Source organism: Lissotriton vulgaris, chromosome 11, assembly GCF_964263255.1.
Source record: "Lissotriton vulgaris chromosome 11, aLisVul1.2, whole genome shotgun sequence".
NCBI classification, from domain to species: domain Eukaryota; kingdom Metazoa; phylum Chordata; class Amphibia; order Caudata; family Salamandridae; genus Lissotriton; species Lissotriton vulgaris.
This window is the reverse complement of record NC_141699.1, coordinates 84,393,642-84,418,128: the sequence shown is the minus strand read 5'-3', so window position 1 is coordinate 84,418,128 and position 24,487 is coordinate 84,393,642.

Genomic DNA, 24,487 nt, shown 5'->3' with positions numbered 1-24,487 from the left:
ATAAATTAAATTTAAAAAAATCTAGAATTGCCCATCTCAACATCCTTTTTCTAGGATATGATCAAGTGAAGGTAAAAGCCTGGCAGCAAAATCTTTAGAAAAGTGTGAGCTGCTCCAACCTCCAAAAACGCGGAGAAACTTACATTTGATTCTAGGTTTCCTAAATTTTAGAAGAACATACATTCTAAACTACGCAGAAAGGGTTAAACCTCTCTACGAACTAATCAAACCTGATTTTAAAATCACACATTGGAGACAAGAACACACAGAAATTCTGCATTCACTTCAAACAGACATGTTAGCACCAAAACACTTGCAAACACGTGTAAACGTACGCAACTTAGTGATCCGAATCATTCCGGGTCAATGCAGATTCACCTACTTAACTTTCAACGAAAGTTAAAAAGTACAAATTGCATACAAATCACATTTGTACACACAAGCAGAAATGAAATTCACTTCTACAGAAAAAATTCTAACAGCAGTTCAAACCGCTGTAGCAAAAGAAATGCCCTAGCACAGGGGAAACGCATTATAGTCGTAACTCCTGTACCAGCCTTAGAGGCAGTTACAAAAGCTAGCATTCCAAATGCAAAAGCTTTACATCCGAGATGGATATAATGGGTTAATTCACTTGCTGCAACTGATGTTGAATATGTTTTTGATCCTTATTTGAAAACACAAGCATTTCTGCATTACGAACACGAATGTCATCTGCCTACTGAAATTCTCCCTCTTGATCAGTATGAATTCATAATTTATACTGACGGATCAGCACAACCCACTACGGGGGTAAACAAGCTTATAGTGCTGCATGTGCGATCGTTAAAGGTCATATGTGCGATGGCAAATTCAGACCAATGGTCACAAAAACACAATCTCTAGGAGATTGTACAGTTCAGTGAGCTGAACTACAAGCATTTAAAATGGCACTTGAAAATACGGATCGCGAATTCCCCACACTCATAGTGTGTGATTCTTTTTACTGTGTTCAATCATATAATTAATATTTAAGGAATTGGCTTCAAAATGGTTTCAAAGATGCAAAAGGTGGCACAATCGAGCATAAAATGCTTTGGGAACATTAGTTCAGTTGAGAAACAGACTACAAAACACTCATGTGATACACACGATGAGTCATCAACGTGATGGCGTTCACGTTGAAGGGAATTCATTGGCTGATGAAGCCGCGAAAGGGGCTGTGCAAACGGCTTCCGTAGCTGCAATCACTCGTTCAAAAACGAAAATAGACAGTGAAATAATACTGGCTGTCAATGCTTCGAGCAAAAGCAGCAGTGCAGTGTTACCTAAAAAGTTTCCACTCAAATACACATATATACTTGATGCGAGCAATGTTCCGTTTGCTCGAATCCCTGGAGTGGGGGATAGGGTAATACCAAACATGGAACATAGATTAGGACTAATCCTAGCAGCACATGAAGGGATCGCCTCTGCTTATACAGGTGTTTCCACCACAGTATCATTATTAAAATAGAGGTACTGGCGGCCTAGCATTAGGAAGCAGACCAGAAACTATGTTTTGGACTGTGAAATATGCCAAAAGATGAAAGTCTCAACTGTGAAACGTCCTGCGCAGACGCCCCTGTTAATTTCAGATAAACCATTGGCTTGTGTTTACCTGGACCACTGTGGTTCCTTACAAAGGGATAGTAACTATAAATATATCATGGTCGCAGTGAATTTGTGTTCTAGGTTCCTTTGGATGTGGCCTCAGCGCTCGGGTGATGCTCAAACTGTTATTAAAGGTTTGCGAGTATTTATCAGCACATACACGATTGGCACACTACACTCTAACCAGGGCCCTGCGTTTAGCTCTCGAGTTTACAAAGAAGCTATGGCCAGTCTGGGTGTAGCATTGCGGTATTCTTCTCCATTCCATCCTCAGGGAAATTCTGTTGCGGAAAGAAAAAACTGGGACATAAAGCAGTCTATAACGGCTAGGGTATTAGGTTCGGGTGATGGTTGGGTCAAGCATCTTTATGGGGTCCAGCAAGCAGGAAATAATCTGCCAAGAAGTTCTCTAGGGGGTGTCACTCCATATGAGGTCAAATTTGAGACTAGAATGCTGGTTCCGGACTTGGATATGCAAGGAAAATAAAGCATTTGATATCAAAGATCGTTTGGCTGTTTTGCAGGACTTAAATGAACTAAGAACGACACAAAGCAACGTGTTCCTGAAGCCAACCACCACTGGGGAGAATCTGGCCGTCCCAGCAAGGCCTGTATGGATCCCAAAGCTTGGTGATCTAGTCAGAGAAAAGATCGCGAACAAGAAGGAATTTGGGCCTTCTTTCAGACAACCAGTACCTGTCCTAGCAGTCCATGGATCAAGAACAGTACTTTTGCCGCCCCTTGCTGGTAAAAAGGAGAAAAGGTTTGTGCCTATCGACCTGATCAAACCACACTATGTGGCCAATACTAAGCAGTAGGCCAAGTGGACTCTGACAATGTAGCAGACGCACTCCTCTAGCTACAATCCAAGAGGTTCAAACTGAGAGACTCATCACCTTTGAAGATTCTACAGTGCGAAAAGAAGGACTAAGCAACAATGCTATGGAACTCGCTCATCTTGAAACTCAAATAACAGTTCGTCCTGATACACCTGTCTACAATGAAGTGACAAGTGATCAACTGGTTCCAGCAATTTCATCAAAACCTGATGCAATTCCAACCATTGACATAACTGCCTCTGGCTATTTCATTAACTTTGATACGTTTTCTGAGGATCCCAGCGAGCCTGAAACGATGCCAGCACAAAGTACTTTCAAAGAACAAGCAACAGACTTTTTTCAACTCCTGATAAAAACTTATCTGGTTTCACCGTGGATTGAACTATGGATTGTTTTGGGAATATTCTTCTTTCTACTTTGGTTAGCTCTGGTAATAACTCTGGGTATGCTGATAAATGGAAGATATATTCAAATGGACACAGCAAGTAAAAGAGTGAATTTACTTCTCCAACCACACAAATCATTCCATCGTGAAGCATGAGACTTGTCAGCAGTGAACATAACAGCCGTTCCTATACTGGATGGTATAGTTTGCGACAAAACCGAATATTACATTTTTTGCCCATCCGAGCTTTTGAAGATTCCACACTTATTTAAAATTTCTTTAAGTGACTTTATTACCTCTAGTACCTTTTCTGATGATTGGGACTTTGAGACTGTTAATAACATGGTGTCTGATCTAGAAACGTCAGCTGTATTCACAAATCATGAATATTTAGAGGGTTCATCAGACTATGAACAAATGTATTGTTATAACTATTATGTCCATCATTTCTTGCACAAATCTGCAACACCTAGAATTTTTTTTATGTATAACCCATGGGAACATTGTCCTACACCTCCAAAGGGTAGCTCAAAAACATTTGCAATGAAATGTCCATCTTTTTCAGGGTTCAACTTGTCAAATCCAGAAATGTTTTACTTTAAAAATGTGAACAAGACATGAAAGAAAATATGATAACCAATACAAAACAGATTTATTCTTCAGCCTTTATTGCCTAACTGTCTAGCCAGGGTTTCAACTCTTGGAAAGACAACATTGAGACAAAATCTGTCTGGGGTACAAATGATTGGCAACTGCAGGGGGTAGAAGCTTTGTTTAAAGCCTGTATCATCCCTGAGAAAATTATGTTTTTGAATGACACTGTCTAACAAACATCATGCCTTGGGTTAGCCAAGATAAAAGACATGAACACTCCGTCCATACCTGCACCTGCAAGTAATAGCACTACAAAAGGGGAGGTTGACGTACATACTATTTTGCATCACAACAGATCAGATCCTGAATGGAAAAAATGGTTGCTCTGGCCCACAGACACAAACAACTGTCAAGATCGATTTCTGAACAAAACACAGGGTTTCACTTTCAAAAGGCCAGACCCACGATATGTTCAGAGACAGCATCCAGGGGTAGTAACATCATATAGTGTAGGGAAACTTCGCCTTGATTGGCTACAGAAAGCTACACTGGAGGATGTAAAGCAACACTTCACTTTACTTAAAGAAGGTGCAGACCATAGGGAATTCTTGCTAGGACCAAGAAAACTGCATCAAAAACGTTTCATATATGCCGATATCTACGCTGCTTATAATGAAATATGGAAGATAACCCAAGCAGAAATTGCAGAAAGAATACGAGCAATTGATTGTATTAATTTAGAGAAATCTCTCTCTGTAGTAGACAATGGGTTAACAACTCTGTCTTCCAGGATACATTCATTGGACAGCATTGTATCTTCTGCCATAGACATCATGGAAGAAGACTTGGTCAGTCTCAGCTACGTTCTATCATGCTATTAGGCTGGACGCTACAAAACATGCATGCAGTCTATGTGCCTTGGTGTTTAATCAACACTACGTCACTGTTTTCAGAATTCAATCTCACTGATAAACAGATCAAACTGGCACAAAGGGGAGCAGACTATAAGGTGCTGAGCAATAAAAAACTGAAAAAGTTACCATTCACAGTGGCAGAAAAACCAGCTACTGAGTGGCTCATACATGGTAAAATTACTCTGCCTGTTACAATTTTCAATTTTTAGCATTGCCTAAAACATATACCAGCAGGCAAATATGAAAGGTTGGGTAAAGGATACATCAAGACATCCTGGGATTTACCTTACACACACACAGATGTTGAAGTGGGGGGCGTGAAGTGTTTCTTAGCGGTACAAACTGTGAACATGCACTAAGCGGTTCTCTCCTTGTCAGGGTATTAACTTACACAGGGCCTGTGATGGTTCCACTACAAACTTATCCTGTCACCTGCAAGGTTCACCAGCTGTAGTGATTAATCCAATTTTTGGCCAACTTTCGAATGGGAGTTACATTATGTTGAATGATCACAGCTGCTGTGGCATGTTGCCAGGTATCCCATATCTAGTTACGGTTACATCCAGGGTCACTTGCTGTATGCAAGTCTTGTTTCCACAAATAGACATAGTCAGGGAGTTGCCTTTGTGGCCTTCACTGAACATCTCTTCTATACGAATTGATACTCTAAGCAGAATGAAAGCCAGTCTTTTACAACAAACAGTGCCACTGACCTCGGCCAAAGAGACCTATGATCTAAAAGTCGCAAGGACTTCTGCCGAGATACATGCCCTTTAGAATACAAACTGCCCTATACATTGCTCAGAAATGTTGGACCGTATCTTAAACACGTCTGATACGAGCGGTATTGTACATGTATTTAAGAACGTGTGTTCAGGACTGGTAGCACCCTTTCAAGCAGTCCTCAGTATATTTCCAAACTTCGTGCTCTCTGTGTTTGGCAGACTGCCGCTCCTTTTAGCACTCATTGCAGGGATCCTATTTTTGCTCCTACTGCTACGATATGGCAAGCCAAATCACCAGTGACACTCAATTCACCATAGAGAGAGCTCTATTGGAGATGAAGTGTTGTGAGCGCATCGTCCAAATTTTGGGGTTACCTCGCCTACGAGAATTAAATACCACATGGTTTCTGTCATTCAGATCAATCTGGCAAGATTGCATCTTACCTGTTCTACGCTGCTTGCTATGCGATGAAGAATGCGTGCTAGACATCTGTCTAACACTCCCATCAGTCATGCCTACGGATATCAATAGTCTGCTGGACCCAGTAACAGTCCATGCTCTGTGTTGTCCCCAGCGACTACCAATCCTGATGACGGCATTCCAACCTTGCACATTATAAGGTATGGAGCAGACTAGAACCTAGAGGGACTCTTGGCAACTCTTAGCTAAACTAAACTATAGCGCAACTTAGACTATAGATAAACGGCACCTACTTCTTACCTCGTACTCCACTTAGGTTAGGTACACTGGGGTAGAATTAGCTAGAAGCATCAGATGAGTTTTCACATTTTAGCCTGTGTTATTTATGTATGTATTTTTTAGATATATGTCATAGCTATACATTATGCTATTGCAGTACTATTTTATATTACTGCTAACGCTGTACGTATATTATACTTCGCATTCTGTTTTACGATTGTAGCAGCTCATATCTCTTGCATGAGAAATAAGACTGTTCAATAAACCCTTTTATTGAAACGCCTGTCTCTCTACTTCTGTGCCACTCTGTAGAAAGGAAGCATGCACAATTGACTGAGTGAAACTCTTATCTATTGTTTCCACAACTCTGATGAGATTGTTCCGATTCTGGGGGAAACAAAGTTGTCATGTTCATGCTGTTGTCAGAAACCAATCCCTTCTTGTATTTTTGAGAAGTTTCTAGTGACCTCTGAGTTAGCTAGCACACACACAATTAAGTTTAATGTACTTGATAGAGACATACTGACCTCAGTCCTATATCAAATCTATAGTGTATATTATTCCAATGCGCAGAGCCTATCAGGGATATAGGAACTACACTACAGCAGCTGATACAGTTTGCTTTTGGAATCCATATCAGTGCTATGCACTTACTCCTGAAAGAGTTCCAACAAATCTTCCATGGCATCGGATGCCTAAAAATTGAGTAGTCTACCTACAGATAGACCAATCAGTCCAGCCAGTAGCCCTGCGGAACCGCAAAGTGGCCTTTCACCTCTGACCAAAAGTGGAGCCGAAGCTGCAAAACTTGGAGGTGGTGAACATCATTGAGAGAGAGGAAGGCTCAACACCTTAGGTGTCACCCATAATGGTGGCACACAAGCCAAAGGAGCTGGGACAAGTACGAATCTGTGTCTATATGAGGCTCCCGAACATAGCAATAAAGAGAGAGTGCCACATAACACCGACTGTGTACGACATCACAGTGGAACTCTGGCTCACAGTGCTTCTCAAAGATGGACCTGCATTCTGGCTACCACCAGATACTACTATGTAAATGTAAATGTAAATGTATTGCGATTTATATAGCGCACGTATCACCCGAAGGCATCAAGGCGCTTGCCTTGGGAACCCGTCCTGGTATTCCCCTGTGAGATAACCCCAGCAGGGTATCCACAAGGTGAAAGCCAGGCATCCCGCCGCGAGGGGCCGTAGTGGAGATTAAGCAAGCTATTGCCCAGAGTCACAGAGTGTGAACCCGTGAGTCGAGTAGGCACCGGAACGAGAATTATCGAGTCCGTGGAATTTTTGAGACCAAGACCCGCCGAGGCGGGGAATTGAACCCTGGTCCAGGACCGATCTCAGCTTCCGGGTCTGCCGCCTCTAACCCCTGAGCCACACTTCTCCCTACTAGCACCCGAGTGCCGGAATGTAACAACCTTCTCCACTCTTTTCGGGTTGTGCAATGTAAGCGCCTGAACTTAGGCGTCTATATCGCCGCAGAGGTGTTTCAAGGTATCATCAGGGGAGTGCTGGCTGGCCTCACTGGAGCTTTAAATGTCAGTGATGACCTTCTAGTCCACACCCACACCCCAGAGGAACATCTTCACCCGCAACACTCAGTATTCAACTGCCTCCAAAGCTGCTGACTTATGTTGCATAAAGAGAAGTGTGAATTCTGAAGGAGAAGATATTTTGGTTACTGCTTCTCAGAGAAGGGGATTAGCCCTGACTTGGCCAAGGTTCATAATATTCAGTACACACCAGCACCATCCACTGTCACAGGGGTCAGGGGCTTCTTAGGATTGGTGATGCATTGCAGCTGCTTCATGTAAAACCTCACCCAGCTCAGCAAACCGCTAAGTGGCCTCACCAAGGCATCCAATCCCTGGCAATAGAGCCCCGAATAAGAGAAGTTGTTCCAAGACACCAAGCAGGCCCTTTCTGAAGATACCAGAATTGTCTACTTTGACCAAAACACGGGCACTGAACTAGCAGTAGATGCCAGACCCACGGTTCTAGGAGCTGCCCCAGAGACATAGTCGCCTATGCCAGCCAAGCCCTGACCAAACATAGCAGCGGTATTCGTACATCGAAGAAGAAGCCATAGCAATCCTTTGGGTCTGCATATATTTCCACATCTACCTGTAGGGACATTCATTCACAGTGAGTACTGATCACAAGCCGTTAGTCCCACTGTTCAAAGGATCGGCATCAAAACCCTGCTGTGAATTGAAAAATGGATACTCCAGCTACAGGAATAGGACTTCACTGTGGAACATCAACCCAGACCTCAAAGCCCCCTGGACAACCTCTCGAAACATGCCCGCCACACCTCAGGAAGAGCCGGAAACTGATGACACAAAAGAATGCGTCAGGGTGGTTGTGGAATGGTCGCGCCCCATTCCCATATCTCTAACTAACATTATAGAAGACACTTGAGCAGACGACTATTTCCAACAAGCCATAGCAGCGACTAAGGTTGAGAAATGGAACACCATTGCCAGACCTGCCAAGTATCATGCATCAGGAGTTAGACTAATGCATTTTAGCGTGGTGGTCCGCATCACTGCACAAAAATGCTTAGTCATGCATTATAGCTTCCTTATGCCACCTACGCGCTGCGAGGCGCAAACTGGAGTGACTGCAAGGTGATGGTACAGAGGTTGCATTAAACGCAGCCTCAGTGTGTCAGTAATCGACGTAATGCATTAAATTAACACTCAGTATATTCATTAATTTAAAGGAGCCTGTCTACAACTACTGTCATTGCGGCGTGCCGCAGGCGCCGTCCACCTGGGTGGCTGCTTTACACCATTTCTTCACACCCTCGGAGTGTCATCTTCTTCCACCCCCGCTTTCTCTGTCCTGTCCTATGTCCGAACAGGCAGTGTAACACCCTAGCCCATTCTGAGTTTGTGCTTGAACATTGCACAGGATCCCTCAGTTGGCATTGCTGGCATAGTGCTGAGGAACGCCAGCATTAACATCGGGACAGGAAACAAAACCAGGAAAAATGTATTAAGACCTTAGAGATCAGGGCAGCTGAATGCAGCACTGGCAACCTAAAGCGAGCAGCTTGCAGTCAACTCTTGACTGCAATTCACTTTATTAATACCTAAAGCCTGGCATGCAGAGGGTACACTCACTATTCAGAAAGAAAACGAGTCTTTATGTACCCACAAATGTTGACGTCTCTCAACTTTTATAAGCTGTGCTTCATTAAATATATTTTATTCCAAAGCATGATGCTATTTTCACTCTATCCACCACACAATTTTCCTCTTAAGTGTTTTCAAATGTTGGCATGAATGCTATAGATATTGTAAATGGTGTTAGGATTCTTTTTAACCTCTCCCAGCTGTGTTAGTCACGAGAATATGATGGGCTAAGTGTCCAACCGGCCTGTAGCGAAATCCAGATTATTCTGGGCAGGACACTGTCGACGAAACTAAGGCTGGTGCAGAGTCAATGGCAGAAGGATCGGACCCTGGGTCCGCATGTCAGCTGAACTGGGCTTGCAGAGGCACTAACATCTCTAGAAATGTCCCTCCAGCCAGCCGGATAGCTCAGTGAGGTGAGTACTTGTTGGTGTTCGGTACGACATTAGTTCAAAGCTCAATGAGGCCAACTCTGCCTTTCATCCTGCCTACGTTAGTCAAGTTTATTCTATTGCATCGGGAAAAAATGACACCTGATAATTATTGCGCTCAGAAGGGCATAGGTCTGATGGAAAAAACACTGAGTTATAATTCTAGAGAGCTACGCCACTGCTCCTTTTTAGGTTTTGACTAGCGAGCTGTGCACTGCGCAGCTGCAGGGAAAACCTTATGAGAAGAGTAGAGTGGCTTTGGTCCCCGCCTCTGTTTCCATTGGCTAGCTCCTTAAATGGAGGCTAGCCATTGGAACAGAGATCTGCTCGTCATCCTGAGAGCAGATTCGGGGGCGTTTTAGGCTTTCCGCCCCTCTGTGCGCGTCATCTCGGCGGTGGGCGGGTTGTTTTTTGTTTTTTTTGGTTTGTTTTGTTCATCCCAGGCCGACCGCCGCTGGAAGAAGTCCAGGTGAGTGCCCGTTCTCGCCCCCCCTCCCGCTGACCGTGTGCCGTTCTCGCCCCCCTCCCGCTGTCCGTGCCTTTCCAGCCCCCTCCCGCTGTTCGTGCCTTTTCCGCCCCCCCTCCCGCTGTCCGTGCCTTTCCCGTCCCCCCTCCCTCGTCGTGAATGAGGCCAGGTTCTTCCTCTCTTGTGTATGCGGCTGCACTTTATCCTGTATTTCTCTAGTATGGTATGTGTGCTAAAGCTCCACTGTTTCGTGAATCACGCACTCTGTGACTTTGCCTTTCCCGTCCCCCCTCCCGCTGTCCGTGCCTTTCCTGTGGGAGATCCACGTTAGCAGCAGAGGCGCTGCAACAGTCACTGGCTGCTTGATCTCCATTAATAGAAGGCATTTGGGCATACGGTCAGCTTAGTTGATCAATGCAGGGATCGTCTGTGTTGTGGCTGATTTGGGGTAGACTGGATTTGTGCTGTCTTTGGATCTTTTCAGGGATTGCAAGTGTCGTGCTGTTGCTGGTGAATGAGTTTGTCACAGGGGGTGAGAGGGGGTGAGTACCCCCCGAGGTGTAAAGCCCACCTTGAGTATTGGGGGGCATTGGTTCCAACAAATGGTATTCTTAACCTACAGCATCCATACTTCCTGGATAGTCACACTGACTCATTGCTCGATGGCAGAGGTTTACAGAGATGAGCGTGATTCACGGGCACTGATGTGCTCTTGAACACATTAGGGGCTGCACTGGCCACGAGTCCAGCTTACTTGCATTACCTTTCCTGTGAATTAAGGGTGTCGAGCGCGGTTCCGGCGGTGTCTATTTCTGTCCGATCACTATGCGGTGAACTCTCAACCCTTAATCAGGCAGACGCGAGCTACGCCCTGTTGCTTTCCGGTGCATGCGGATGCTGTGCTTTACGAGTGGCAGTAGGTCAGCAGCATAGTGGTTATAAGATGGAAGGCACTAATCATGGGCGCAGCATGTGCAGTTGGGCGCTGCGTGTGCAGTTTATTCTACTGTCCAAGCCTTAGGTGTCCGGGCAAAGCACACACTGATCCTTCTTCAGTGCCTGGTACTGTATGTCGTGTACTTTCTGTGAGTTCTGGGTGTCCCTGGGCAGCACGTATAGATTGTACTGGTGTTTCAGTTCTGGGTACTCGGACGCAGCCTATGCAGGTTGTTCTTCGGGTCTGGAGTTCAGGTTACAGATTGTACAGGTCCTTTGTGTTTTGTGGACTATCGGTGTCTGCGTGCAGGTTGTTCTGCTGTACGTGTGTTCAGGGTATTTAGGCACAGCATGTACAGGTTCTTCTGGTGTGAGTGGACTTGGTACCCCGACCTAGCATGTGTTGGTTGCCCTGCTGCCTGGGTGTGTCTAGACGTAGCATATGCATTTTTATGTCTGCTGTGCTGACACCATCACCACGTATAAGTCGTTCTATTGCATATATGCTTTGTGGTGGTTCTGCGGTCTTGACTTTTGTGTCGAGGTGCATTGGTTGCAGTTTATTGTACTAGATTTTTTGTTCTTGGTGTCTGGGTGGAATATATGTAGCTTCTTCTGGGAGCAGCTTGTGAAGGTTGTTATTCAGTCCTCCAGTTCTGGATGGCTGGTTACAGTATGCACAGGTTGTTGTGCTTTCTTGGAGTCCTGGTTGTCCGTGTGCACCATGGGCAGTTTGTTCCGCTGTCTTGAGTTCTGGGTGTCCAGGTGCAACATGAGCAGGTTGCTCTGCTGTGTGCAGTTTCGGGTGTTGGGAGCAACGTGTGGAAGTTATGGGTGTGTGGGAGCAGGTTGTGGTGCCTGACGATCGGACTTCGAGGAGTGCACAACATGTGCAGTTCGTTCTGCGTTTGTGTTCGTGGTGTACACGCACAACATGGGAAGGTAGTTCAGTCCTCAAGTTGTGGGTGTTTGGAAGCCGAATGCGCTGTTTGTTGCAGCCCAGAAGTTCTGGGTTTTCAAAAGGAATATGCTCAGTTTATTCTGCTTTCTGAGCTCTGGTAGGTCACCGATATGATTAACTTGAAGTTTACACTTAAATCATGCACCTCATAATTTACCCATAGAGAGGTCACTGACCTCATTCCTCGTTGGATCTCATTAACATCCTAATTACTCTAGGACCTCAATAGCTGGGTGATCTCATTAATCGTAATATACCTACAACGCTCAAGGACATCATAATTAATCGGCGACTCCTGTAGATCTAACAGTTAGCCTAAGATGACTTTAAGGCGTATCATGATCACTATTACGCTGTAGTGCGGTACAGATCATAAATAACTTGCAGATAGATGCCTTAGCTGCTGATCATCATCACTGGTGACCTGCACCTTTTTTACAGGTCACACTGAACTGACCTGTAAATTCTGTGCAGCTCACAGATCGGGATTAGCTTGCGAACTCTGTGTTTTACAGGTCACAATCCATGACTTCTGGACAGCTCACTTTCCATTTCACAGTGGATTGGATCCTTCAGTGCGATTCACAGATCACAATTAACCTGTGACGCGCCTTAAATCAACAGCTACCGTAGAAGATTCGCCTGTAATTTCTCGTGGAGCAGGACTAGAAGAAGCAGAACTCCCCCAGAGTACTAGTAAGTGCCATGTGGATAAGCACATGGTCCTAAGGTGACCTCGATGGGTCTCATCAGCACCTCTTTGAAGTAGCTGCCCCTTGTCACACCACCATCAGCTGCGTGCCTTGCACATAACATGCATAAACATTCCTCTTGTGTGCAGGAGGATGCCCTGGGACACATAGTTGTTTTTAGGTTGAGCCTACTAGACTGCACTTGCGCAGTCTGTTGTAACGCACATTGTGTGCTTGGCAAGAATGCACAGAGGCTTGAAGCCCAACCCTTGCTTACGACTAGTTGGCTTTCCAGCCACTTATTAGCTTGCTTCTTAATAGTCACATCTGTCAGTCTTGTGTTTGTTCCTCACATGGCGCATTGTTTGTTTACTATGTCTGTTGATTGGCTGGCTTCGGTGCTGCCTCTGTTTGCTTTTTAAGTGCAGGTTATTTCTTTTTGGTTAGGCACTCCATGGGAGTGCATATTTTTTTTTCTCCATTTGTCTCCTTTTTTTTTTTTGCAAAAACCTTTATTGCACCATCAAATTACACAGCGGAACGCCTACAACCCAACGGGCCGGCCGCTATAGTAGTCTTTGGATCAAATGGCAACGGTGTACATTCAATAGTCCACTGTCCAGTAGTAGAAACGGTAGTACAGCTGCCGAAAGGAAAAGGTGTAGCACAAGCATAAGTCACTTCAAATATTCTTGGTTTTTGGTGTAATTTTGTTTTTTCTCCCCCTCCCCCCTTGAACAACAGGAAAACGAAATAACTGTTAGGAATATCAAAGCGGTCATGTAAATAACAATATTGTGCTTACGTGCCTTCTTACCAAGACTTCCCTCACCAGAGTTCCTCCCATTCCCGCAATCTGATCCCAGTTACTATACACTTGCCATTGTGGACATCTCTCTCAAGTAGTGACCCCCAAAGTCCACCCACGGGTTCCCAGCACACCAATATGGCTGAATGGCTCCATGCCGCCACCGGCGCTCTCCTTCCTTAAGATGTGCGGTATTCTAGCCCTCTGCTTCTTCCTCATCTGAATCATCGTGATCGTCTTCTGGCAAAGGATCACAAATCTCCCCCCTATATACATTCCACTTGGTCCAAATTTTATTCCACTTCCCCGGGCAGGCACGATTGGAGTATACAGCCCGTTCCGTTATCATCACTCTATCCATGTTTCAACACCATATTGACTTGGTTGGTACCTCCGCCACTCCCCATTTTTGTGCGATATCCCGTTTCGCTATAAGCAACCCCACTGTGACCCAGAGTTGACCATGTCTAGAAATATCTGTCGGCTCCCACACGTTTAAAAGGCACCTTTTTGGTTCTGGCAACAATGATGTTTCTAGTGTTTGTGAAATCGTTCGCAGTATTTGTCTCCAAAATTCCTGAATTCGGGGGCAGTCCCATATGGTGTGAAAAAATGTACCCTCCTCCCCGCACCCATGCAGGCAGTAAGGGTGTTGTGTCCGGTGAAAACGATGTAGCATTGTCCTTGTGTAGTACACTCTGTGTAAAAATTTTAACTGAACTAATCGCAGCCGCGCCGAGATGCCCACTTCTTTAGGTGAAGCTAGTGCCTCATTCCACTTCTGTTCATCCATCTCACTGGTGTCCCCCTCCCATTTCTCCTTCAAGGGCAGTGTTGGGTCTGGTAGGTTATTAAGTAGTTTGCGGTACGTAAGGGATGTAGCACGTTCGATTATGAAGTCCGTAAGGAGGCGGTCTTCCAGTGGGGAGGACTCGGGCAGGTCAGTGTCTGCGGGCAAGGCCGTTAATAGTGCGTGGCGAATCTGGACGTATCTGTAGAGCTCCCTGTCACTGAGTTCGTGTTGTTCTTTCAGTCTCTGGAAGGGTATCACCCCCCCCTCTCCCAAAGATCGCCCACTGTGGAAATTCCTATTGTGTCCCACTGTGAGAAACCCTTGCTGTTTCTCATGTTGCCGAGGACTCGAGAGTCCCACAGCGGGGTTAGCTTGGTAATTCTACCTTTCCAACCCAGGGCCGCCGTCGCTTTGTGCCAGATTGCTACCGTAAGCCTGGTGGGTCCCATTAACGTGCGAGTTTTGCGTTGGTCATATAATGGGGCTAGTATACTGTCAGTGCCCAGTTGTGCTCTATCTGCCCGGAATGCTGGTTTGGTTTGTGGAGTGTGGATCCACTGGTTGATGGGTTTGAGGTGCGCTGCCCAGTAGTACAATTTTAGATTGGGTAAAGCAATACCACCATCATACCACCCCCTATGTAGTTTGGATTGTGCAATACGAGCGGGGAGGATTCCCCATAGGAGGTTGGATACTAATGCTGCCACCTTTTGGAAGAATCTGGGGGTCACTGAGTAGGGTGTATTTTCAAGGACGTAGAGGAAGCGGGGCAGGGCCATCATCTTGTAGAGTGCAGCTCGCCCCAAAAGTGTCAGCGGGAGTCCTGACCAAAAGTGTACGTCACGTTTGAGTCTGTCTAGGTGGGGTTTCAAATTTTTGTCCATGAATTCTACCGGGTCTTTGGTGATATGAATGCCTAGGTATTTAAACGATGTACCGGCTATCTGCAAAGGGCAGTCCAAGTCAAGGACCGGGGCCAGACCCTTCAGGACGTACAATTCTGATTTGCCCCAGTTCAGTGTGTATCCGGAGAACTTTCCATGGGTGTCACAGAGGTGTAGTAGAGCGGGGATTCCTGTATCCGGATTGGTGAGGTATACTAACATGTCGTCCGCATATAGGGACAGTCGATCCTCCCAGCCATCCTTCCAGCAAATACCCTGAAGGTGGGGTGAAGTTCTAATTAGAGTTGCGAGGGGTTCCAGTGAGATCGCGAACAACAATGGTGACAGAGGGCAGCCCTGTCTTGTGCCCCTGCCCAAGGAAAACTCTTGTGAGATATGGCCATTGGCCACTACCCGTGCTCTTGGGTCAGTGTACAGTAATCTCACCCATGCAATAAAGCGGGGTCCGAATCCCAAGCGTGATAATGTCTCAAATAAGTAGGCCCATTCCACAAGGTCAAAGGCCATCCTAGCATCGAGTGCCATGACCACTGCTTGAGTTTCCACTGTGTCTGCCCGTGCCAGCACTCCATGCAATCTGCGCAAATTTAGAGCTGTGTTGCGGTGAGGCATAAATCCGGACTGGTCCGGATGTATAAGAGATAATAGGTGGGGCAAAATTCTCATTGCTAGGAGTTTGGCTAAGATTTTGGCTTCTGCATTAAGCAGCGATATGGGGCGATATGAGGAGCAGTCTTCAGGTGGTTTGCCTGGCTTCGAGACGGCCACTATGGTCGCCGCTCTTTGATCCGGTGGGAGTGTACCTTTTCCCAGACAGTCCTTGAACATCTCGAGCAGATGCATACTGAGGGTCTCCGGCATCGCCTGATACCATTCTACAGGTATACCGTTTGGCCCATTGCCTTGCCCGGGTTTAAAGCACGAATCGCCAGTTGAATTTCGTCAGCGGTTATGTCTGCTTCTAACTCTTCTGATATTTCCGGGGTTAATGTCTTGACCCCAACTGGGGCCAACACGTCTCTGGCCATCTCGGGCGTTACTGTGTGCTCAGGGGTGTACACCCGTTCAAAGTGGTCTGCGAGCAGTTCTACAATGTGTCTCGGGTTAGTGTGTATCTCCCCGCGTGTATCTTTCAGTCCTTGAATACCCCTCGAGTTCCCTTCTCTTTTATCGAGCCACGCCAGCATTTTCCCGGCCTTATCGCCCACTTCTTAGATCCTATTCTGAGTGTCGGATAGGCTTTCCCTGACCTGTGTGCGCAGGTGATCGTTGTACATCTGTTGTTGTAAGGTGAGTGCGTGCAGGGTGGATGGAGTAGGATATTGTTCGTGAGATGTAGTCAATGTCTGTAGAGTCAATTCCAGGTCAACCATCTCCTGAGCCCGTTGTTTTTTGAAGCCCGTGATGGAATTTATGGCTTGGCCCCTTAGTACCGTTTTATACGCCTCCCAGAGCACCTCGGCGGAATGCACCGAGTGCATATTCTCAGTGTAGTATTGTGTTGTTGTTTTTTTAAGTGCTTTGCGAACTTGGGGGATCTTGAGGTATGTGGCATGTATGGGGTAGATGCGTTTACATGTACGTGCCTGTGAGGAGAGTGTGAGAGTCAGTGGGGAGTGATCCGAGATCCCTCGAGGGTAGATCTCCATCGCGTCTATATAATAGAGTCCGTCTCCCAGGGTCAGGAAGTGATCGATTCTAGACAGACTACCATGTACTGCAGAATGGAAAGTATATTGCTGCACAACGGGGTGGAGGTGTCTCCAAATATCAACCAGTCCCATGGCTGTCAAAAATTGTTGAAGGCGGGGGACCCCTCCCGTGGAGGCTGGTGTTGGGAATCTGTCAAGTTGTGTGTTTAGAACTGCGTTAAAGTCTCCCCCGAGAATAACTTCCCCTTCCGGGAGAGATAGGATAAAATCGCCCAGTTTAGGGAGGTGTACCGAGTGAAGTGCCGGTGGGATGTGTACTGAAACTAGGTTGATGAGTCTCCCTTCCCATTGCCCTTGTAGCGCTGCAAAGCAGCCTTGGTCATCTGTTTTGGTTTGCAGGGGGAGAAATTGTGTGTTCTTATGCATTAGAATTCCGGTACCCCTAGAGCCGGACGTGAAATCCGAGTGGACCATCATCTTGTACCCTCTTCTATTCAGGGCCTTGGTGGTCTCCCCTGTTAAGTGGGTTTCCTGCAATAGTGCTACGGTGGGTTTGTGTCTCTTAAGTGCGGTGATCACTAGCCCCCTTTTCACCTTATCCCCCAGCCCTCTCACGTTCCAAGATAGTAAGCGTAGGGAGGGGCATTGTGTCTCGGGGTCTACATTCCCCCCGTCAGTCGCTGGGATATCAGCCATTTGGCCCCATGGGTCCCGCGGGGTGCCGGCGGAGAGGTGTGGCACCCATGGCGGGCATGTAGTTGTGTGGAGGATGATGAGCGTTCTCATGGAGGTTGGATGCTTTACTTCATTCTCCCCTTCTGGGATTAACTCAGGTGAACATTCCGTCTTTTTCTGTGACCTAACATGCAAATTCCTAACAGTGAAAAACAACCCTTCCCCCTTCCCCCCCTCCCTGCATCCCTGCCTAACGGACTTTTAACTGCCCGCCCCCCAACTGAGCAGAGTGCTTAACCCATCCCACAACCAGAGTACTTGCGTGTAGGGGGGAGAGTGTCTCCCCGAGCAGGCGGCATCCCTGCGTGCTTCCGGGTTAGCCATGCCAGAGTCCATGTGCAGCAATCAAAATGTGAAGTCAATGAGCAGTGATTGTCATTAAAACAGATCCCGGGTTAGAAATTATTCCTCTCCTCCTGCTCCCGTAAAGCTGCGGGAGGGAGATCTCTCCGCTCCTCCCCCACGACCGGACGTTTGTGAGCCATTTTTGCTGTGTCCTGCGCTTTCGCGATCCGGTCTATGAGTTTTACGTTGTCGACCAACAGTGTGCCACCCCTCCAGCCAGTCCCGGGCAGCATCTGGAGAGTCAAAAAACCACACCTTTTTGTCCGCTACGACTCTTATCCGAGCCGGGAAGATCATCGAGTATGGTAGCTCCTTTTCTCTCAGCGTTTTTTTAACTTCCAGGAACGTCCTTCTCTTCCTGGAGACTTCGGCTGTGTAGTCCGGGAAGAAGGCAACCCTTGAGTTCTGAATTTGAATGGCCGGCGCCACTCTTGCGGCCTGTAGTATGGCATCTCGGTTCCTAAAATTAATTAGTCTCGCCAAGATAGGTCGGGGCGGTCCCCCAGACTTTGGTTTTCCCCCCGGAACTCGGTGGGCCCTCTCTACGGAGAAGAAATTCGAGAGTCCTTTGGGCTGGAGTCGGTTTTTGATCATGTCCTCCACATAAAGGTCCATCGCCCCCGTGTCTTCCGATTCCGGAACACCTAGAATTCGGACGTTGTTTCGCCGGGAACGGCCTTCCTGGTCATCCAGTTTATCCCTGAGCAGTTTGTTGTCTGTTTGTAAACGCTCCATTGCTGTTTGCAGTTCGGAAACATCCTCGACTAGGGATTTAGTGACCACTTCGACCTGCTTGACTCTCACGTTCATTTTCTGGAGGTCCGCCCGTATCAGCGTGACTTCCGTAGCTGTTGCCCCCACTGTCGCCTGTACCTGGGCTAATGCCGCCAGGACATCTTCAAGCGTGGCCTTTTTCGCCCCCTCGGTCTCCGTCGTTTTCCCTGAGTTCTTGCGTTGTTCTTGGGGTGGCGTCTGCCTTTCATACGCGAATTTGTCCAGTTTAACCTGGGTAGTGCTGTTCTTGGGGCCCCTGTTTGACATAGTGCAGTTTGTGTTAGCGTTGTCAGAGGCTACAGTAAGCTAGTGGACAGATCGGGTCGGGTCATTCACTCATATTCGTTGCTGCCCCGTGTGAAAGGCCTTGAGGTGGTATGTCCGTAGTTAGCAAAATGGCGGTGTTGCGTCCGAGTTTCGCTGCTTCCTCCGTGCCACAGGCCAAGTCCTGTGGGTTTGTAGAGGATCGATGAACGTTGCGGGGTTTCTCCCTTGTCCTCGGGTAGCCGGTGAGTAGTCCGTAGGTTTTTCGAAGCAACGCGCCCGATGGGCCGGGACTTCCTGCTCCACACCGCCGCCACCAGGTCACTTCCGGCCGGCTATAGTCTTGCCGCGACTCCGCTGCTTTCAGGCAGACATTAGGCCTTTCCCCACTCCGGTCTCCGTCTGGCATTTCGATGCGAATTCGGGCCGTCGCTTTCCCCAAAGTTGTTGCGTTGGTAGCCGCACGGACTCCGGGTCCGGTCCTTCCCTTAAAGTTTGTGAAGACCCGGATAAGTAGATCGGATTGTTGCGGGACTCCGCCTTGCCTCGGGAGCCTCTCTAAGCTGCGGCCGCCATCGTTGGCTGCAAGCCACGCCCCCCCATTTGTCTCCTTTTTATTTAGGTTTCGCCTGTGCTTCCCTGCCCCCTGGCTGTACGTCCATGTTTATTTTGTACATTCTGCGGCCGACCGCCGCCGGAGGAAGTCTTGGCTTATTCTCTTTATCTGTTTCTCTTTGCATTTTGTACGTTTAAGATGCCCTGTGTTTACATTCTTACAAAAGTAAGTGCGACTTTGTTGACTCATTAATAGGTATCTATTGATTGTATTTTATAATGTTACTGTGTTGCCTATCTCTTTAATGTAAGGAATGTGATTTTTTTTAGTCTTTGTAAGTGGAACATGCAACGTGTACAGTATGGTGCAAACACATTAAGGGCAGTTATATATCTTTATTTACTTTGGGGAATGCTATATGGCTTGCATGCATTTGGGGGAAACTGCTTTTTGTGGGAATATGTTTTCTAGAATCTGCGTTATCCGAAATGTAAGACAAGGTTCGAGAAGCAACGATACCAGACGCTGTCACCTAAAAGTAAGCGCAACTTTTACTATTTTCCATTTGTCAACTTTGATTTTCACGTTTTCGTTCATTTGTGTCCACTTCCTGTAAGCTTTTTTACTTAGAGAAGTGTTTACAACGTTTTTGGGCTGATTTGTGTCAGAGTCGTATCTTGTCATGTTATAGAGAGTTCCACAACAAATGAGACACTACGCAGGTAGGTAAAAGTAAGCGCATGTTATACAACGTTTTCAGCTTCTTACTTTTCATTTTCTCATTTTGGTGTCCTAGTATCTAACTTGTGTATCTAGGGCTTTTACATTTCCTTTCAAATCTGTTGTTTGGGTACATTAATTTTTTGAAACAGTTATGCTTAATTTTCTGATCCTGTAATGCATTTTCTGTTGTTTATTTATTTATTTTATTTACGAGTTTGTTTTTGCCTCGTGTCCTGATACTATTTTTAAGTTTTTCTGGTCCGTGCACATTAATATTTATTGCTTTTTGGTGATGTTCGTTTAATTAATTGGGCTTGTAAGTGTTTTGTTGAAACTGCTGTTTAGATATTGTTATTATTTTATTACGTTAGAGTGGGGCACGTCCTGTTACAGTGGGGCACGTCGCGGTCAACGTGTTCTAGAGAGTTCCAGAAGCAAGGAGACCCTACGCAGCAAGCTAAAGGTAAGCGCACGTTTTCCGACGTTTTCATCTTCTTACTTTTCATTTTATTACATTTTATTGTGCTCGGGTCTAACTTGTCTACCTAGGGCTTTTACGTTTTCTTTGTAATCTGTTGTTTGGGTACATTATTTCTTTAGAAACCTTTGGTTGGGGCACGTGCTATTCCGGTTCGTATATTTGGGTGTATTGGGTCCGTCTTATGGTCGCTAATATGTTGTTTGTGTCTATTAATTATTTTGAAACGTTTCAGTGGGGCACGTTGTATTCCTGTTCGTATATTTGGGTGTATTAGGCCCGTCTTATGGTCGAGTTTTTTGGGGAAAAGTTAGACAGATCGAGTGTTTTCTGAGAAACTTCCATTTGGTTTGATTTATGGTTTCAGTTTTCTGTTCCTGTAATGCATTTTCTGTTGTTTATTTATTTTATTTACGAGTTTGTTTTTGCCTCGTGTCCTGATACTATTTTTAAGTTTTTAGGCCATGTATTTATCTGTTTACTCAAAAAAAAATATATATATATTTTAACATTTACAATGCCAACAACTCTAAAATTGTCAAAGGCAAAACCGTTGCATTGTAAATGCTTGTTCCATTATCTGATAAACGTAAGAGTGCTTTCCCAGAAACGGTGTGTTTTAGGAAGTGTCATTCACTAATGATGTCTCTGGAAGGGCCCATGCATAAAAACCATACACGTCTCTGACATGTTATTTGTACTCGAGATATCCCAGCATGTAAATGACACATATTATACATTAAAAAATCATGCAATTCTCCTTTTGCCCTTGATTGCACCAGCTGTCGTTTGGTGCTAGACTGCCACACAGCCTGGTCACAATACTTTCATTTTTCTCTCCTTGGGTGGAAGCCTTAGAGTGTTAGCGTTCGCTGTTCTCGCCCAGTTAGGTACCCTCCCCTTGCATATATCATCCAAGGGGTGGCGCTATGCACTGCAAATCCATTTTGTGGTGAGCTCTCATCAACTTTATTGCACAATCAAACCTTTGTGTGAGGAAGTTGATTGAGGCTATGGTGCAGTGCTGAGCATCACCTGAGCAGCAGAAGAAAGGAATACTTCATTTGGGCCTTGTTGGGCGAGGTGAAGTGATTCTAACCCAGATCTACAACTTGCACAGTCTGCAAAATAAACACTGCATGTGGAGAGGATGCAGCCTTGCTCCATGTCGACAGAGCACCTGTTTAACGCCCAGAAGTTACCATGGTTAGCACCTTTAAAATATGCACTCGCACCTGGTACTAACTCATTAAATGTGTTTATTTAAAAACAATGTAAGCTGCAATAGTGGTACGCCATGGGGGGAGGGGGGGAGGGGGGCTGTTGTTGTATCACAGCCATATGTGTGATTCAGGAGCAGCCTGTGGCCTTATAATTTACCAAACTTTACACCTCTAACTTGTTCTTTCAGAAACATGCCCCCTAAGCATAGGATTTTCTGGGTGTACCTCATCGCCAGAGGTTTACCTTCGAAGGCTGTAGGGGTTGAACAGCTCCCCAGTCAAACGTCTGAGTCAGGTCACTGCCCTCTTAGAGCTGAGTCAGACACTAAAAGCATGAGCTGTGTCTTGCTCCCCTTAGATTCTCAAAAAAACTAATCTTGGCAATAAATATCCAACTTTTGCACACTGTCCTTCAATCATTTTCAGCATACCACTTCACCAGTCTAGAAAGGGCAAACCTGGGCAAAAGGTGCTCTTACACCACCGAAACGCGTCAACTCTTGTCTCTGTGGGGTTACATCCGAGGAACAAAAGTATTGCTTGTGAAAAAATTCAATGTTGCCAATACTGTCATTGATTCTTTAGGAATAATCCATTGTTAATGACAAATAGATATGTCTTTTGATCTTTGAGTTTAAAAAAAAAAAATTATGAGAATTTATATTGGTACAAAAGCAGTAAAAAAAATAAAAGTAATCATGATCAATTGATCTTTGAGGTTTTTAATGTGTAAAATCTTTGATGACCAAATGTTTTATTAATTTCTTATCAATTTTTATTGTAGTGTGATGTACACTATGAGGTTTCAATTACATTTGATGTATACATACATTTGCTTTGGTTTGCCCTTGCTAGACTGGTGAAGGGGTACGCTGCGAATGATTGGAGGATAGTGTGCAAAAGTTGGATATTTATTTGCCAAGATTAGTTTTTTTGAGAATTGATTACAGTGCCCTGGCTCTTGGCCTGGAGGGGTCGCTCTCATGTTTTTACACTTGCTGCCCTTGGAACCTCAAACCTAAAACAAGATGAGGGTTCATGGACGCCACGTGACCTACTGGCTACAGTTGGCAACCATACACCAGGGGGTACCAGGTTCGAATCTCATTTGACTCATCATCCTTTGAATTCCAGTAAGTTTCCCGGTGCCAGGTGTAGTCTCTTTCTGTTATGACGCTTTTAATGTACTTAAACAGGCTTTGTGATTTGTAAAACTGTCAAAAATAAAATGCTCTTATCCCATCCCCCAAGAATTAAACACAAACATTTGATCTGACAAAGAGATACCCTTCCAGTGGTCGAATTCCACAGTGTGAAATTGGAAAATCTAGGATTAGTCCTGACATTCCTGCTTGACCAAATTGTGTGACCCTACGCAAATACTTAATTTCACCTACCTTCATTAGAGCACCTTCAAATATATGCAATCAGGATTAGAGAGCACCTTCAAATATATGCAATCAGGATTAGAGCTGTACAAAACTCCTTATTTATTTGATGTAATAGCTTCCGGTGCTGCTCCATGCATAATATGAATCTAGGCCACATAAAGGGCGCACGACTACCGACTTTGCCTCTTAGTTCACTAATACCATTGACATTAGGGCAGGGGCAGGGATATTTCACAGTCCATGTTTAAAAAGTCATGTTTAATAAATGCTCCTCTCTGATGTACTAAGGTGAAATGCTTTAGTGTATTGAAGAAATTCACCTTTTATGGTCTGGCATTGTTGACAGCCCAGAGTACAGGATTTGATTTGTAGAAGCTAAGCACTTGCTCAAATAAAAGAATATAAGCAGGATATTTCAGCTGCCGTGGGTTTGATCTGTTGTGTTTTTTTATGCAAAGTTATGATAAAGGTAGTAGGCCTGACATGTTGATTGTGAAAACCATATGTTAAAGTCAAAAGCATTTAAGGGTGGATTGATATTTCTCTGTATTAAAGCATACAGACAGGTATTTTGTTACATGAAATCTCACAGATTGCCTTTGCAGGGAAGGCTTTTGGTGCTGGTTACCTCCTCTGACAAACCCTAGGGGAGAAGATTTCTACTGTAATAAATCTTGCAAGAATCTCTTTGGGAGGGCTGACTGTCTTAGCTATCTGCCCAGTTCTGGTAAAAAAAAAACATTAAATACATCCATCCATATAGATACATACATAGACGGTCAGCTCTTTCTGCCACTGGCCTGAGTGTCATTTGCACCCCGCTTCCATCAAGGACAAGGTACTGCAAGGGGTAATGGTTCACTCCACAACAGTCATTGGCTCTCCTGCCTCGTGAATGCCGGGATTTTCTGATCACATGCACATCCAACTGAAAAATAGTGTGCTTCAGTGTCAGGGCTCGTTGACTAGTCTTTAGCTTTTCAATTTCATCCTTCATTTATTTGCGTATTTTTTTATTTTTATCTTTTCCTAAGAAGATATTGCAGCTCTATAGGCAGCACTAACATGTCGCTCGATGCTGCTCATTTCATCTGCAGTGCTCCGCATGACACATGGCTACTTCCTTTAACCACTTGCATGCTGATGACGGCCCCCGTCCGTCAGGCAGCACGGTGGGCGTGTGCTGATGACCGCTGGGGGCCGTCATGAACCCGCCCACTCTTTAGAAAGTGCCGCACAGGCGCAGAATCGCAGCCGCACACAAGGGGTTAAACCAAGCCACCATTATGGAATGTTGTTGTTCATAGTGTATCATTTATTTACCATTCCAAGATGGCTAGCACGTGGTTTGTAAATATGGCGTTTGTGCTGGAACTTTAAAACTACGATAGACAATGTACAAAA